The sequence below is a fragment of the Oncorhynchus kisutch genome, linkage group LG10 (genome assembly GCF_002021735.2).
Source record: "Oncorhynchus kisutch isolate 150728-3 linkage group LG10, Okis_V2, whole genome shotgun sequence".
Taxonomy (NCBI): Eukaryota; Metazoa; Chordata; class Actinopteri; order Salmoniformes; family Salmonidae; genus Oncorhynchus; species Oncorhynchus kisutch.
The window spans coordinates 48552402-48568831 of record NC_034183.2 but is presented as its reverse complement, the minus strand read 5'-3'; positions in this window follow the sequence as shown (position 1 = coordinate 48568831).

Sequence of the window (16430 nt, the reverse complement as noted above, 5' to 3'; positions counted from 1 at the left end):
AGATCAGTACTCTGACAGGCCTGTAATAGCTGCTGACACCTGTATTTAAATGGTACACAGCTTAACACATTTCACCACAATGGATTTAACTGATTTCCACACAAAATTCAAAGGTAACCTGTGACGTGAGCATTTGTGATGTTAGGAAAAATTACCAGGCAGGGGTGCCACTGAATTATTGAAGTTCTTTCCTTTACGAGGATTGGAAGATTTCTTCTGGCTTTTGTTCTGAAAGCTCGCTGTCTTTGATAGAGTTGAAGGCACCTTACGCGGCTGTTAACTGCAGACATCCACTTGTTTGCGATAATGTATTTCTCTAATCAATTAATTGAAATAAAGATACTTAATTTCAATGTATTTGAATGTTTAATTGTCTGTTAAATATAGTGATAATAGTTTTTCTCTCTCAATGGGAGTCCCCTCAGCAGTCTGGCAGCAGGGGACGCAGCGCCAGCCTTTGTGACCTGCGCTGAGTCACAGCAAGGTTCTGACGGTCAGCTGTTAATGCAGCATTGTTAGCAGAGCTGAGTTTTACCACCGTCTCTAATGAGACCAGTGAGGAAGCATCTGATGAGGCATCTGCCTTGAAGGAAGCCTGGCTGGGAAATTACTGCCAGAAGGATGAGGTGCTGTGCTCTGTCTCGACTGAGTCCACTGATTCAACTCTGCACTCATCCAGTTACCCTGTCATCCAAAGGGTGTCGGAGTTCTTCTCACAGCCAGTGACATCGCTATTGGTGGCCTCAGTTTCCAGTTTCAAGAGAAGACGAAGTCTCTGACATCATATCCGGCATCATGCAATCTGGAGATGCACAACATTTCAATCTCAAAGAAAATTGTGTCCTTATGTCATGTTGATACCATCAATAATCTATACATTGACTTATCTTAAAGAAATGTGAGAGCTCTAAGGTTGTGCATCGTACAAATACCATGTTGCTAAAGTCAGATTTTTTTTCCAATACAGCCAATCTGACTTACTAATCATCTTAGCTTTGTATGGAATCATTATGGACAGACCTATGTTGATCAAACCAAAGTGGCGGAGGTTTGGGATGCGAAGGAACCCCTCTAGAGGTCCTTGGAGTCCAGGAAGGCACGCCTGGGGCATGGATACTGAGAGCCCCCCCCCCTCCCACCCCCCCCCCCCCCCCCTCCCACCCCCCTGGAAGAGGTAGACTTTCTGTCCATTTTGGGATTCAACAGATTCACGATGGAGGAGAAGATAGAGGTGGCGGTGATGCTGGCCTCATCAAATCCAAATCAAATCAAATGTATTTATATAGCCCTTCATACATCAGCTGATGTAGTGCTGTACAGAAACCCAGCCTAAAACCCCAAACAGCAAGCAATGCAGGTGTAGAAGCACGGTGGCTAGGAAAAACTCCATAGAAAGGCCAAAACCTAGGAAGAAACCTAGAGAGGAACCAGGCTATGTGGGGTGGCCAGTCCTCTTCTGGCTGTGCCGGGTGGAGATTATAACAGAACATGGCCAAGATGTTCAAATGTTCATAAATGACCAGCATGGTCAAATAATAATAATCACAGGCAGAACAGTTGAAACTGGAGCAGCAGCACGGCCAGGTGGACTGGGGACAGCAAGGAGTCATCATGTCAGGTAGTCCTGGGGCATGGTCCTAGGGCTCAGGTCCTCCGAGAGAGAGAAAGAAAGAGAGACAGAGAGAATTAGAGAGGGCATACTTAAATTCACACAGGACACCGGATAGGACAGGAGAAGTACTCCAGATATAACAAACTGACCCTATCCCCCTGACACATAAACTACTGCAGCATAAATACTGGAGGCTGAGACAGGAGGGGTCAGGAGAAACTGTGGCCCCATCCGAAGACACCCCCGGACAGTGCCAAACAGGAAGGATATAACCCCACCCACTTTGCCAAAGCACAGCCCCCACACAACTAGAGGGATATCTTCAACCACCAACTTACCATCCTGAGACAAGGCCGAGTATAGCCCACAAAGATCTCCTCCACGGCACAACCCAGGGGGGGCGCCAACCCAGACAGGAAGATCACATCAGTGACTCAACCCACTCAAGTGACGCACCCCTCCTAGGGACGGTGTGAAAGAGCACCAGTAAGCCAGTGACTCAGCCCCTGTAATAGGGTTAGAGGCAGAGAATCCCAGTGGAAAGAGGGGAACCGGCCAGGCAGAGACAGCAAGGGCGGTTCGTTGCTCCAGAGCCTTTCCGTTCACCTTCCCACTCCTGGGCCAGACCACACTCAATCATATGACTGAGTGTAGGGAGATGTGGTTCTTATCCACAGCTATGTCTGAGGAACACTGTCAGGTTCTGACCTTAGTTCTTGCGTGTTTTCCTTGTTTTAGTGTTGGTCAGGACGTGAGCTGGGTGGGCATTCTATGTTGTGTGTCTAGTTTGTCTATTTCTATGTTTGGCCTGATATGGTTCTCAATCAGAGGCAGGTGTTAGTCATTGTCTCTGATTGGGAACCATATTTAGGTAGCCTGTTTTGTGTTGGGATTTGTGGGTGATTGTTTCCTGTCTTTGTGTTGTCTGCATCAGTTAGGACTGTTTCGGTTTTCAAGTTTATTGTTTTGTAGTCTGTTCATGTTGAGTTACCTTATTAAAATAACATGAACTCTAACCACGCTGCGTTTTGGTCCGCCTCTCCTTCCCAGGAAGAAAGCCGTTACAAACACCCTGGAGGTTCCATGGTTCTGTCTGGGATCAGCTCTGAGGTCTCTGTTAGGAATTTCATGAATAATGACTAAACAATATCTACATTTTAAATAGAGCTATAACTAATTAAACTTATACTGTTTTATTATATCTGATTAATAATATTAGTTCATAAGGAAGGGATTGTGAAGCATGAAACAGGGGGTAATTAAATTAAATAAATACCATTCCAGCCAGGTTGGAGAGGACTGGAATTGTGGGTTTTGAAGTAAGCAGAAAGGGTCGTTAACTTATGGTTGAACCGACTCAACTTAGCTCTGGGATGTTTAGATAAGGCAGAGAGTGTTTTCCTGGGTTTTCCATTATCTGAAACTGTCTTCTAAATAGTGATGGATGAAGGTGAAGATTCCAGAAGTTAATAGATCGCCAGTGTGTCTGGAGTGAGCGAGCTAGTGGGTTGGAAGGAACTTTTCAACATGTTGGAATCCTGGTTGATAGGTTATAAAATGTTTTTCCTCCTATGACGTCATATTTTGTATATAAACTGTTGTTCGTGGTTTACATGGCAACGCGCTCCGAGAATAAATACTATTATCTAATTTTGACAAGACTGGTCTCTGTCTATTTTATGCAAATAGGAATCTTACAAATTCTTATAAAATAGACCGAGTGATTTAATTAATGTACAATTAATAGGAATTATGAAATTCCAGTGACAGTCTCCATGGTTACAGCTGGGATCAGCTCTGAGGTCTTCGTGGTTATAATTGGTATCAGCTCTGAGATCTCCATGGTTCCATGTGGGATCTACTCTGAGGTCTTCAGGGTGGAGTTGTCCCCCTGCACCACAGGAACCTGGGCAGCCAGCATCAACAGACTCTTCAGGGTCACCATCACAGAGTTGACCAGGCTTTGGCTGATAGCCTTCTCCAACTCTGGCCTTGCGACCTCTTCGGACAGAAATGCACCAATGGTGTCCTTTAGGCCGTGCAGAACAACAGACAAAATGTTTCTGGCTGCCAGGCTGGTAGTGGGAGTGGAGCAAACGAGAGCCTGGTGACACAGCTTCACACAGCTCAGTGGATCCAGAGGCTTCACGCTCACCGCCCTCACCGCCCTGTGATGTGTCTGTTACTTGACCTCTGCGAAACATTTATTTGGTCTGCAATTTCTTAGTCTGGTAACTAATGAACTTATCCTCTGTAGCAGAGGTAACTCTGGGTCTTCCTTTCCTGTGGTGGTCCTCATGAGAGCCAGTTCATCATAGAGCTTGATGGTTTTTGCGACTGCACTTGAAGAAACTTTCAAAATTCTAGAAATTGTGCAGATTGACTGACCTTTATGTCTTAAAGTAATGATGGACTGTCGTTTCTCTTTGCTTATTTGAGTTGTTCGTGCCATAATATGGACTTGGTTTTTTGCCAAACAGGGTTATCTTCTGTATTCCACCCCTACTTTGTCACAACACAACTGATTTGCTCAAATGCATTAAGGAAATAAACGTAACTTTTAACATGGCACACCTGTTAATTGAAATGCATTCCAGGTGACTACCTATTGAAGCTGGTTGAGAGAATGCCAAGAGTGTACAAAGCTGTCAAGGCAAAGGGTGGTTACTTTGAACAATCTTCAAATATATTTTGATTTGTTTAACACTTTTTTGGTTACTACATTATTTCATATGTGTTATTTCATAGTGTATGTCTTCACTTTTATTCTACAATTAAGAAAATAGTACAAATAAATAAAAACTGTTGAATGAGTAGGTGTGTCCAAACCTTTGACTGGTAATGTAGATACACTGTAACTGAACTTACTCCGCAGACAGTTTCTGTAGTACACTGAAGCCCTGTTGGGAGCGCTGTTTGCTGGGTTTCTGAAGACGCTGCTCTCCACTGACTCTGGATCCAGATGTCACTGCAGCCTGACTTGTCTCCCTACAGCCAGAGGAACTGGAGGTGGACTGCATCATCACTCGCGGTTGCATCCCAAATGGTATCCTATTCACTATACAGTGCACTATCTTTGACCAAACCTGTTCAAAAGTAGTCAGGCCCTAGTCAAAAGCAGTGTACAATATTTTTAGACAAAACTTGTGACTTTTTGCAGGGTATATAAGTTACATTTCCCAGTCAAGTAACCTAACACCTACATTAATGGGGAAAGGGTTAGAAAAATGTCAGTTGTATTTGAGTAAAGTGAAGAGAGATCAAGTGCTGTCAATTACCTGATAGATTACAAAACTATGCATCTGCTATTACAGCAATTAAACATTGTGGGCTACATAGAGTTCCATGCTGGTCCTCCAGCCCTAACACGTAAGGGTTTGTATCCATCATACACGCACCTGGATTTAGAAAAAGAAAAGTAATTTGTGAGAAAAGCTAAAAACAAGAGATCATTCATCCTAATCTCATAATTTATTATTATTACTCATAATTTATCATTATTACTCATGATCTCTTGAATTTCTTACAAGCACTTAAAAAGATGCTTTAAAGTATACGAATCCACAACAGCCTACAGATAACAAGATCTGTGTACGTGAGAAAAGCGATTGATAAACCTATTTTGGAAAACACTTCATGTCACTAGAACTTGAGATATATTTTTATGGCAATTGCCTTTGTGACGCCACTGTTCAAAACCCAAGTGGCTGTCCCGTGTGTTCACATTGATGTTGTGAGTAGCTTGCTGTCCATAAAATGAAAAATACATTTTTATTGGTGTGAACCCATTAGGGAAATCAGTCACCTATCTTCAAGTCACAAAATGTTCAGTTTCTCAGTTTAGTTTCTCATGATTCACTACACAAATACTCCCTTATCGCCACTAGATGGCGGCAAAGCTTTGAAGTGAATTTTTCCATGGCGCGCAGACTAGATTTATATTACATGTTCTGTCTGATAACTGAATAATTACATAATTCAGCGTAAAAAATGACTAAATACCAATACGGTAACACTTGTTGCAGTGTTATTACATGTAACAAGCATTGTAGTTAACTGTATCAACTCATAGTTGCAGTGTAATAACAACATGTAACTGGAAGTAATTGTGGCCTGTAATAACAGAAGTGTAACAACAAATGCTTGTTACCATACTTGTTATAAAATGGGCACATTTCCACTAAATTCACCCAATTATTGTTTCGCTTCTTCTCAGCTGGCTCCGATTAATTTACAACTGTGACAAATATCTCCTGTCAACGTTGTTGCTAGCACTTGCCCCCAAAATAAAGGATACCATCTGGGTTAACTTGGTTGAGTTTACAAAAAAATATCTAATATGAGTGTCATCCCAGATGAGGAATAAGACGCTAACTGCTAGTTGCTACACAGAAATTTAGCTAGTTAAAATGAAGTGTATCTTGAGTACTTATTTGTATTTATTGTGTACCTACAAATATGTTACTTGTCCTGACAATCTAATAATCTGCTTCTCAACGTGCCATGCAAGTAATAAATAAAACACACTAGTACTGTTACGGTTTTCTAAGTGTGGTGAAGGAGAGTCGGACCAAACTGCAGCGTGTCGATTGCGATCCATGTTTATTTAAACAAACGTAAACACGACTAAACACGAACACTACCAAAACAATAAACGAAACGAAAACCGAACACAGCCTATACTTGTGTCAACTAATATCAAACAAGGACATCAAGACAAATAGGACAATCACCCACGACAAACTCAAAGAATTTGGCTGCCTAAATATGGTTCCCAATCAGAGACAACGATAAGCACCTGCCTCTAATTGAGAACCACTCCAGACTGCCATAGACCTTGCTAGATAACCCCACTAGCTACAATCCCAAAAACATACACACCAAAACCCCAAGACAAAACACACCACAATACAAAAACTCCATGCCACACCCTGGCCTGACCCAATACATGAAGAAAAACACAAAATACTTAGACCAGGGCGTGACAAGTACACCACAGAGTACATGTAATACCTGCATAAGTACAATGTAATTACTAGGTGTTACACAGGATATAGCAATTTCTATATAATTACTTAGGCCTACTACTCAATACACATTAAGTGAAAATACCTACAAAGAACTCTGTCTCTGTCTCCTTTGTTTCTTTCTTGTCCTAGAGTCTGAGACCATGTGGAAATCTATGGTAAAGAAGAAGAATCTATGACAATTTAGCATTAGGCACTACGTTACCCTATAGTTAGCATCATCGTGCTTTCTATAGTTTAGGCCTTATACAGTGCCTTGCGAAAGTATTCGGCCCCCTTGAACTTTGCGGCCTTTTGCCACATTTCAGGCTTCAAACAGAAAGATATAAAACTGTATTTTTTTGTGAAGAATCAACAACAAGTGGGACACAATCATGAAGTGGAACGACATTTATTGGATATTTCAAACTTTTTTAACAAATCAAAAACTGAAAAATTGGGCGTGCAAAATTATTCAGCCCCCTTAAGTTAATACTTTGTAGCGCCACCTTTTGCTGCGATTACAGCTGTAAGTCGCTTGGGGTATGTCTATCAGTTTTGCACATCGAGAGACCGACATTTTTTCCCATTCCTCCTTGCAAAACAGCTCGAGCTCAGTGAGGTTGGATGGAGAGCATTTGTGAACAGCAGTTTTCAGTTCTTTCCACAGATTCTCGATTGGATTCAGGTCTGGACTTTGACTTGGCAATTCTAACACCTGGATATGTTTATTTTTGAACCATTCCATTGTAGATTTTGCTTTATGTTTTGGATCATTGTCTTGTTGGAAGACAAATCTCCGTCCCAGTCTCAGGTCTTTTGCAGACTCCATCAGGTTTTCTTCCAGAATGGTCCTGTATTTGGCTCCATCCATCTTCCCATCAATTCTAACCATCTTCCCTGTCCCTGCTGAAGAAAAGCAGGCCCAAACCATGATGCTGCCACCACCATGTTTGACAGTGGGGATGGTGTGTTCAGGGTGGTTTCATCTGACCAGAGCACCTTCTTCCACATGTTTGGTGTGTCTCCCAGGTGGCTTGTGGCAAACTTTAAACGACACTTTTTATGGATATCTTTAAGAAATGGCTTTCTTCTTGCCACTCTTCCATAAAGGCCAGATTTGTGCAATATACGACTGATTGTTGTCCTATGGACAGAGTCTCCCACCTCAGCTGTAGATCTCTGCAGTTCATCCAGAGTGATCATGGGCCTCTTGGCTGCATCTCTGATCAGTCTTCTCCTTGTATGAGCTGAAAGTTTAGAGGGACGGCCAGGTCTTGGTAGATTTGCAGTGGTCTGATACTCCTTCCATTTCAATATTATCGCTTGCACAGTGCTCCTTGGGATGTTTAAAGCTTGGGAAATCTTTTTGTATCCAAATCCGGCTTTAAACTTCTTCACAACAGTATCTCGGACCTGCCTGGTGTGTTCCTTGTTCTTCATTATGCTCTCTGCGCTTTTAACGGACCTCTGAGACTATCACAGTGCAGGTGCATTTATACGGAGACTTGATTACACACAGGTGGATTGTATTTATCATCATTAGTCATTTAGGTCAACATTGGATCATTCAGAGATCCTCACTGAACTTCTGGAGAGAGTTTGCTGGACTGAAAGTAAAGGGGCCGAATAATTTTTTTTTAACGTTTGAAATATCCAATAAATGTCATTCTACTTCATGATTGTGTCCCACTTGTTGTTGATTCTTCACAAAAAAATACAGTTTTATATCTTTATGTTTGAAGCCTGAAATGTGGCAAAAGGTCGCAAAGTTCAAGGGGGCCGAATACTTTCGCAAGGCACTGTAGCAAGCTACCTAGCTAGTTCTACAATTATATTACATATTACATATTACATTTGGGAACCCCTGCTCTGTGAAGTGTGCGTGGGAAATAACTGAATTCGTCCTTGCACTCCTTCTAAACAACCCCATCTTTGAAACTTTGGCAAAAGGTAAAGTCTACAAAACTTCCACTGAGGCTGTTCATAACATATTCTTGTCTTGGGACAGAAATCTGTTTTGAGATCAACTGTTTAATCAGCAGAATGTCCAGTTCCATCTCGCTCCAATTATCTCCCACTGCCAGCCAATGAGCTTCCTCTCTCCACCATATTTGTCAGGGAGAGGAAACTCCAAGTGGATGCTTCACATTTATACTTCCTGTGAAACATCCTGGCCATGGTTCTATCTGTGCTAACACTAATGAATGTGTTTAGCTACATTGAAGAGGAACTAACATTACTCATAGTGTGTGTTGACACACCTAGCTGGCTAGCTAAGAATGACTATGGCTTTTCAAGTCACCCACCAGTGCTTTTTGCAGAGTTAGCTTTACACTAGGTAAATGTGATTTTTCAGCTATTTCTGAACCTGTGACCAAACAGAAGCAGTAGGAAAACAAGTGATATAATGATTGTCTCCTCGATGCAAAAATCTGCAGAGCTGGAATGGTTGTATCCCCCATTCATATATATATATATATAACATTATATTAGTTGCAAGAATTTTGTAAAATAATTTAAATGGAAAATCTTTTCCTTTTGAATCTGATTGTAAATTAGTTCATAAACCATGTGCCATGGAATCATTATATCGAAAATCTCTTCAACTATTTTGAAATCTGTATAGCGCAACTAGCCTACATCTAGGCACCAAAACGCATCCAATCCATCCAACAAGTAGGCTATAAGGTAATGAAAGTAGCCTAGGCCTATATACAGTTGACTCTTTCAGTTAGAAGCATTCGATTTTGCAAGGGCATAGGCCTACATTATTTTGGATTTGTGTGCCCGAGAGAACAGTTTTCACAGTGAAACAATGAAATGTTCAGTAGGCATAGTTACACTTACAGTGTCCATGATCCAGGATTCCCACTGGGTTTAAGTTCTATGTTCTAATTCAATTGTCAAATGCTTAATAATGATAAATAACAAGCCATAAATGTCACTAATGTAAGGAAAGAAAGGTAGTGTTTTATGACACACACAGGAGGCTGCTGAGGGGAGGACGGCTCATAGTAATGGCCAGGAAACCATGTGTTTTGAAGTATTTGATACCATTCCACTCCAGTCATTGCCACGAGCCAGTCCTCCCCAATTAAGGTGCCACCAACCTCTTGTGTTGACACACTATCTGTTAAGACTCCAAGCATATTTTACTGTTTACAATGTCTTTGTCAATTAATTGTGTCCGTGCTAACCTCATGATATCTTAATGGTGCTTTCAAGACAACATAGAATTCTGGGAAAAAACACAGTTTAAATCATGACGTTAGTGATCTTCAGGTCGGAAAGTCGGAGTTCTAGGAAGATGCGTGCGTTTCCGACTTGTAATTCCGAGTTGGATGACCATTCAAAACAATTTTCCCAGAAGGAGCAGTTTTTTTGGGGGGTGGGGGGTTGTCTTGAACTTACTGAAGTCGGAAGTCTGAGATTTCCGAGTTCCCAGTTGTTTTGAACATGGAATCAGCAACTTTATCTGAAACCTGCCTGTGTTCATGGGTGTAAAATTGCCTCGGATAAAAGGATAGGCTACCGGCAGTGGTGTAAGCCTAGTGGAGGGTAAACGCAAGTACTGTAAATGGAGTTAACCCACCTTTTTCAGAAAAATGCATTGAAAGCATTAAGCATTAAGCATTACCATCATCCACATATCAATTCATTCCAAACGTTGCTTTTTTGTGTCATCAATTAGACATTGTTCTTACGGGGGCTAGTTACCCCCTAGCGACTGGCAATCAGAGTTTACACACCTATTTATTTTACCACACCAGGCTACATAACTGGTTACCAGTAGGCCTATTTGAAGTTCATGGTAATACACATCGTAGTATAGTAAATTGACACGTTTGTCAGGGTGATCATGACATTTTTCCTGGAATAGTTTGTACCCCATTTCATGAGACCTGACTTTTCAGGCTACAGAAAAAAGGTACATTTGTCAGCAAGAGCATCGATTAATGTAGGCCTAGTCAATATAGAGCTAATTAATGTAGGCCTAGTCAATATAGAACTAATTCATGTAGGCCTAGTCAATATAGAACTAATTAATGTAGGCCTAGTCAATATAGAACTAATTAATGTAGGCCTAGTCAATATAGAACTAATTAATGTAGGCCTAGTCAATATAGAACTAATTAATGTAGGTGTCACGTTCTGACCTTTATTTCCTGTGTTTTGTATTTAGTTAGTATGGTCAGGGCGTGAGTTGGGTGGGCAGTCTATGTTTGATTTTCTATGATTTGGGGTTTTCTATGTTTCGGCCTAGTATGGTTCTCAATCAGAGGCAGGTGTCATTAGTTGTCTCTGATTGAGAATCATACTTAGGTAGCCTGGGTGTCACTGTGTTTGTGGGTGATTGTTCCTGTCTTTGTGTTTTGCACCAGATAGGGCTGTTTAGGGTTTCACACGTTTCTTGTTTTGTTGTATCAGTTGTTCATGTGTAAGTTTACATATTAAAAGAACCATGGACACTTACCACGCCGCATATTGGTCCTCTGATCCTTTTCGCCTCTCCTCTTCGGAAGAAGAGGAGGAAATCCCTTACAGTAGGCCTAGTCAATATAGAACTAATTAATGTAGGCCTAGTCAATATAGAACTAATTAATGTAGGCCTAGTCAATGGCAATCTGCGAATGTCAATAGACACACTTTTTGTAACAGATGTCTATTTCCATTCATCAAGTGGCTCAAGTATACTAAACATGCAGTGCACTGTTTGGATGCTGGCATTACATTGGAGTGGATGACTACTACTACATTGGAGTGGATGACTACTACTACATTGGAGTGGATGACTACTACTACATTGGAGTGGATGACTACTACTACATTGGAGTGGATGACTACTACTACATTGGAGTGGATGACTACTACTACATTGGAGTGGATGACTACTACTACATTGGAGTGGATGACTACTACTACATTGGAGTGGATGACTACTACTAGTCATCCACTCCAAGTCATGTTACTAAACATGACTTCCGGCGCCGACAGAGATGGCCGCCTCGCTTCGCGTTCCTAGGAAACTATGCAGTTTTTTGTTTTTTTACGTGTTATTTCTTACATTAGTACCCCAGGTCATCTTAGGTTTCATTACATACAGTCGAGAAGAACTACTGAATATAAGATCAGCGTCAACTCACCATCAGTACGACCAAGAATATGTTTTTCGCGACGCAGATCCTGTGTTCTGCCTTACAAACAGGACAACGGGAACGGGGGATTCCATGCAGCGACCCAAAAAAACGACTCCGAAAAAGAGGGAAACGAGGCGGTCTTCTGGTCAGACTCCGGAGACGGGCACACCGTGCACCACTCCCTAGCATTCTTCTTGCCAATGTCCAGTCTCTTGACAACAAGGTTGATGAAATCCGAGCAAGGGTAGCATTCCAGAGGGACATCAGAGACTGCAACATTCTTTGCAGCCAACGGGTTTCTCCACGCATCGCGCCGACAGAAACAAACATCTTTCTGGTAAGAAGAGGGGCGGGGGCGTATGCCTTATGGCTAACGTGACATGGTTTGATGAAAGAAATATACAGGAACTCAAATCCTTCTGTTCACCTGATTTAGAATTCCTCACAATCAAATGTAGACCGCATTATCTACCAAGAGAATTCTCTTCGATTATAATCACAGCCGTATATATCCCCCCCCCCAAGCAGACACATCGATGGCTCTGAACGAACTTTATTTAACTCTCTGCAAACTGGAAACGATTAATCTGGAGGATGCATTCATTGTAGCTGGGGATTTTAACAAGGCTAATCTGAAAACAAGACTCCCTAAATTTTATCAGCATATCGATTGCGCAACCAGGGGTGGAAAGACCTTGGATCATTGTTACTCTAACTTCCGCGAGGCATATAAGGCCCTGCCCCGCCCCCCTTTCGGAAAAGCTGACCACGACTCCATTTTGTTGATCCCTGCCTACAGACAGAAACTAAAACAAGAGGCTCCCACGCTGAGGTCTGTCCAACGCTGGTCCAACCAAGCTGACTCCACACTCCAAGACTGCTTCCATCACGTGGACTGGGACATGTTTCGTATTGCGTCAGATAACAATATTGACGAATACGCTGATTCGGTGTGCGAGTTCATTAGAACGTGCGTTGAAGATGTCGTTCCCATAGCAACGATTAAAACATTCCCTAACCAGAAACCGTGGATTGATGGCAGCATTCGTGTGGAACTGAAAGCGCGAACCACTGCTTTTAATCAGGGCAAGGTGTCTGGTAACATGACCGAATACAAACAGTGCAGCTATTCCCTCCGCAAGGCTTTCAAACAAGCTAAGCGTCAGTACAGAGACAAAGTAGAATCTCAATTCAACGGCTCAGACACAAGAGGCATGTGGCAGGGTCTACAGTCAATCACGGACTACAGGAAGAAATCCAGCCCAGTCACGGACCAGGATGTCTTGCTCCCAGGCAGACTAAATAACTTTTTTGCCCGCTTTGAGGACAATACAGTGCCACTGACAAGGCCTGCAACGAAAACATGCGGTCTCTCCTTCACTGCAGCCGAGGTGAGTAAGACATTTAAACGTGTTAACCCTCGCAAGGCTGCAGGCCCAGACGGCATCCCCAGCCGCGCCCTCAGAGCATGCGCAGACCAGCTGGCCGGTGTGTTTACGGACATATTCAATCAATCCCTATACCAGTCTGCTGTTCCCACATGCTTCAAGAGGGCCACCATTGTTCCTGTTCCCAAGAAAGCTAAGGTAACTGAGCTAAACGACTACCGCCCCGTAGCACTCACATCCGTCATCATGAAGTGCTTTGAGAGACTAGTCAAGGACCATATCACCTCCACCCTACCTGACACCCTAGACCCACTCCAATTTGCTTACCGCCCAAATAGGTCCACAGACGATGCAATCTCAACCACACTGCACACTGCCCTAACCCATCTGGACAAGAGGAATACCTATGTGAGAATGCTGTTCATCGACTACAGCTCGGCATTCAACACCATAGTACCCTCCAAGCTCGTCATCAAGCTCGAGACCCTGGGTCTCGACCCTGCCCTGTGCAACTGGGTACTGGACTTCCTGACGGGCCGCCCCCAGGTGGTGAGGGTAGGCAACAACATCTCCTCCCCGCTGATCCTCAACACTGGGGCCCCACAAGGGTGCGTTCTGAGCCCTCTCCTGTACTCCCTGTTCACCCACGACTGCGTGGCCACGCCTCCAACTCAATCATCAAGTTTGCGGACGACACAACAGTGGTAGGCTTGATTACCAACAACGACGAGACGGCCTACAGGGAGGAGGTGAGGGCCCTCGGAGTGTGGTGTCAGGAAAATAACCTCACACTCAACGTCAACAAAACTAAGGAGATGATTGTGGACTTCAGGAAACAGCAGAGGGAACACCCCCCTATCCACATCGATGGAACAGTAGTGGAGAGGGTAGCAAGTTTTAAGTTCCTCGGCATACACATCACAGACAAACTGAATTGGTCCACTCACACAGACAGCATCGTGAAGAAGGCGCAGCAGCGCCTCTTCAACCTCAGGAGGCTGAAGAAATTCGGCTTGTCACCAAAAGCACTCACAAACTTCTACAGATGCACAATCGAGAGCATCCTGGCGGGCTGTATCACCGCCTGGTACGGCAACTGCTCCGCCCTCAACCATAAGGCTCTCCACAGGGTAGTGAGGTCTGCACAACGCATCACCGGGGGCAAACTACCTGCCCTCCAGGACACCTACACCACCCGATGTTACAGGAAGGCCATAAAGATCATCAAGGACATCAACCACCCGAGCCACTGCCTGTTCACCCCGCTATCATCCAGAAGGCGAGGTCAGTACAGGTGCATCAAAGCTGGGACCGAGAGACTGAAAAACAGCTTCTATCTCAAGGCCATCAGACTGTTAAACAGCCACCACTAACATTGAGTGGCTGCTGCCAACACACTGACAATGACACTGACTCAACTCCAGCCACTTTAATAATGGGAATTGATGGGAAATGATGTAAATATATCACTAGCCACTTTAAACAATGCTACCTTATATAATGTTACTTACCCTACATTATTCATCTCATATGCATACGTATATACTGTACTCTATATCATCGACTGCATCCTTATGTAATACATGTATCACTAGCCACTTTAACTATGCCACTTTGTTTACATACTCATCTCATATGTATATACTGTACTCGATATCATCTACTGTATCTTGCCTATGCTGCTCTGTGCCATCACTCATTCATATATCCTTATGTACATATTCTTTATCCCCTTACACTGTGTATAAGACAGTAGTTTAGGAATTGTTAGTTAGATTACTTGTTGGTTATTACTGCATTGTCGGAACTAGAAGCACAAGCATTTCGCTACACTCGCATTAACATCTGCTAACCATGTGTATGTGACAAATAAAATTTGATTTGATTTGATTTGACTTGACATTGGAGTGGATGACTACTACTAATACTACTACAGGCAGACTACTTTATTTTATTTTATTTTATTTTTTTACCCCGTTTTCTCCCCAATTTCGTGGTATCCAATTGTTTAGTAGCTACTATCTTGACTCATCGCTAAGAGACGAAGGTTGAAAGTCATGCGTCTTCCGATACACGACCCAACCAAGCCGCACTGCTTCTTAACACAGCGCGCATCCAACCCGGAAGCCAGCCGCACCAATGTGTCGGAGCAAACACCGTGCACCTGGCAACTGCGCCCGGCCCGCCACTGGAGTCGCTGGTGCGCGATGAGACAAGGATTTCCCTACCGGCCAACCCCTCCCTAGCCTGGGCGACGCTAGGCCAATTGTGCGTCGCCCCACGGACCTCCCGGTCGCGGCCGGTTACGACAGAGCCTGGGCGCAATCCCAGAGTCTCTGATGGCACAGCTGGCGCTGCAATACAGCACCCTTAACCACTGCGCCACCCGGGAGGCTAGGCAGACTACTTTTTGAAGTGGTTTGTATGACAATCAGATAATAAAAGCTAATTCATCTATTAAATTATGTCTTTACTATTAGGCCCATTACAAGAATGTGTACGAGAGCACCCAATCATAGCCGCGGGAAGTAGGAGCGCTGAGGGGATTGCAGCATCCCCTGAAAAAATATATGTTAATCAAAGAAATAACAGTTATTTTTTATTCTCAAAAGTAGTGCACTGGGCCTTTACTAGTCCTGTGTTAGTGTGATCGACAATATTTTTTGCTGAGGCTAGTACTTTTCAGAACGGGCTAGTTGAAAATAGTGACATTTTGTCTTTTCAAATATCTTAAGGCACAGATTTTGCAGCTGGGCTAGTAAAAATGGTGGTCTCTAGCCCGACTGACCAGTGCCCAAAGTCCTTAAGTTCCATTCCTGGTGGGGATTGCACATTGTATGATGCCTTCTCAGCATGGATGAGCAGTATGTTCAAATGTGTTGCTTACTGTATACGTTTTTACTAAACAGAACATTCTAAATAGTATATAGTACAATTAGTACACAGTATGCAGTTTAAGTAAGTAGTAGGCAAGACAGATTTTGGAGGCCAAAGGCAAACATACATTTGTAATGTTATTGAACAAGCTTTTTCAAATTCAGCTCACTTCTAGCAAAGTTTTTTGAGTGAACAAACATTCACACCTCAGTTAAATTTCTTGTCCTTCTGAAGTCCACAAAACTCACAGAAAAACACTGACTAAGCAATGGTTAAGTTGTTTGTTTCACAGTGAAGGTAAACACTAATTTGTATTTTGACTCAGGTGTTCATACATTCAGCTCACTGTGAGCAAAGTTTGTTGAGTAAACAAACATGAACACATTAGCTACATTTCTTGTCCTTC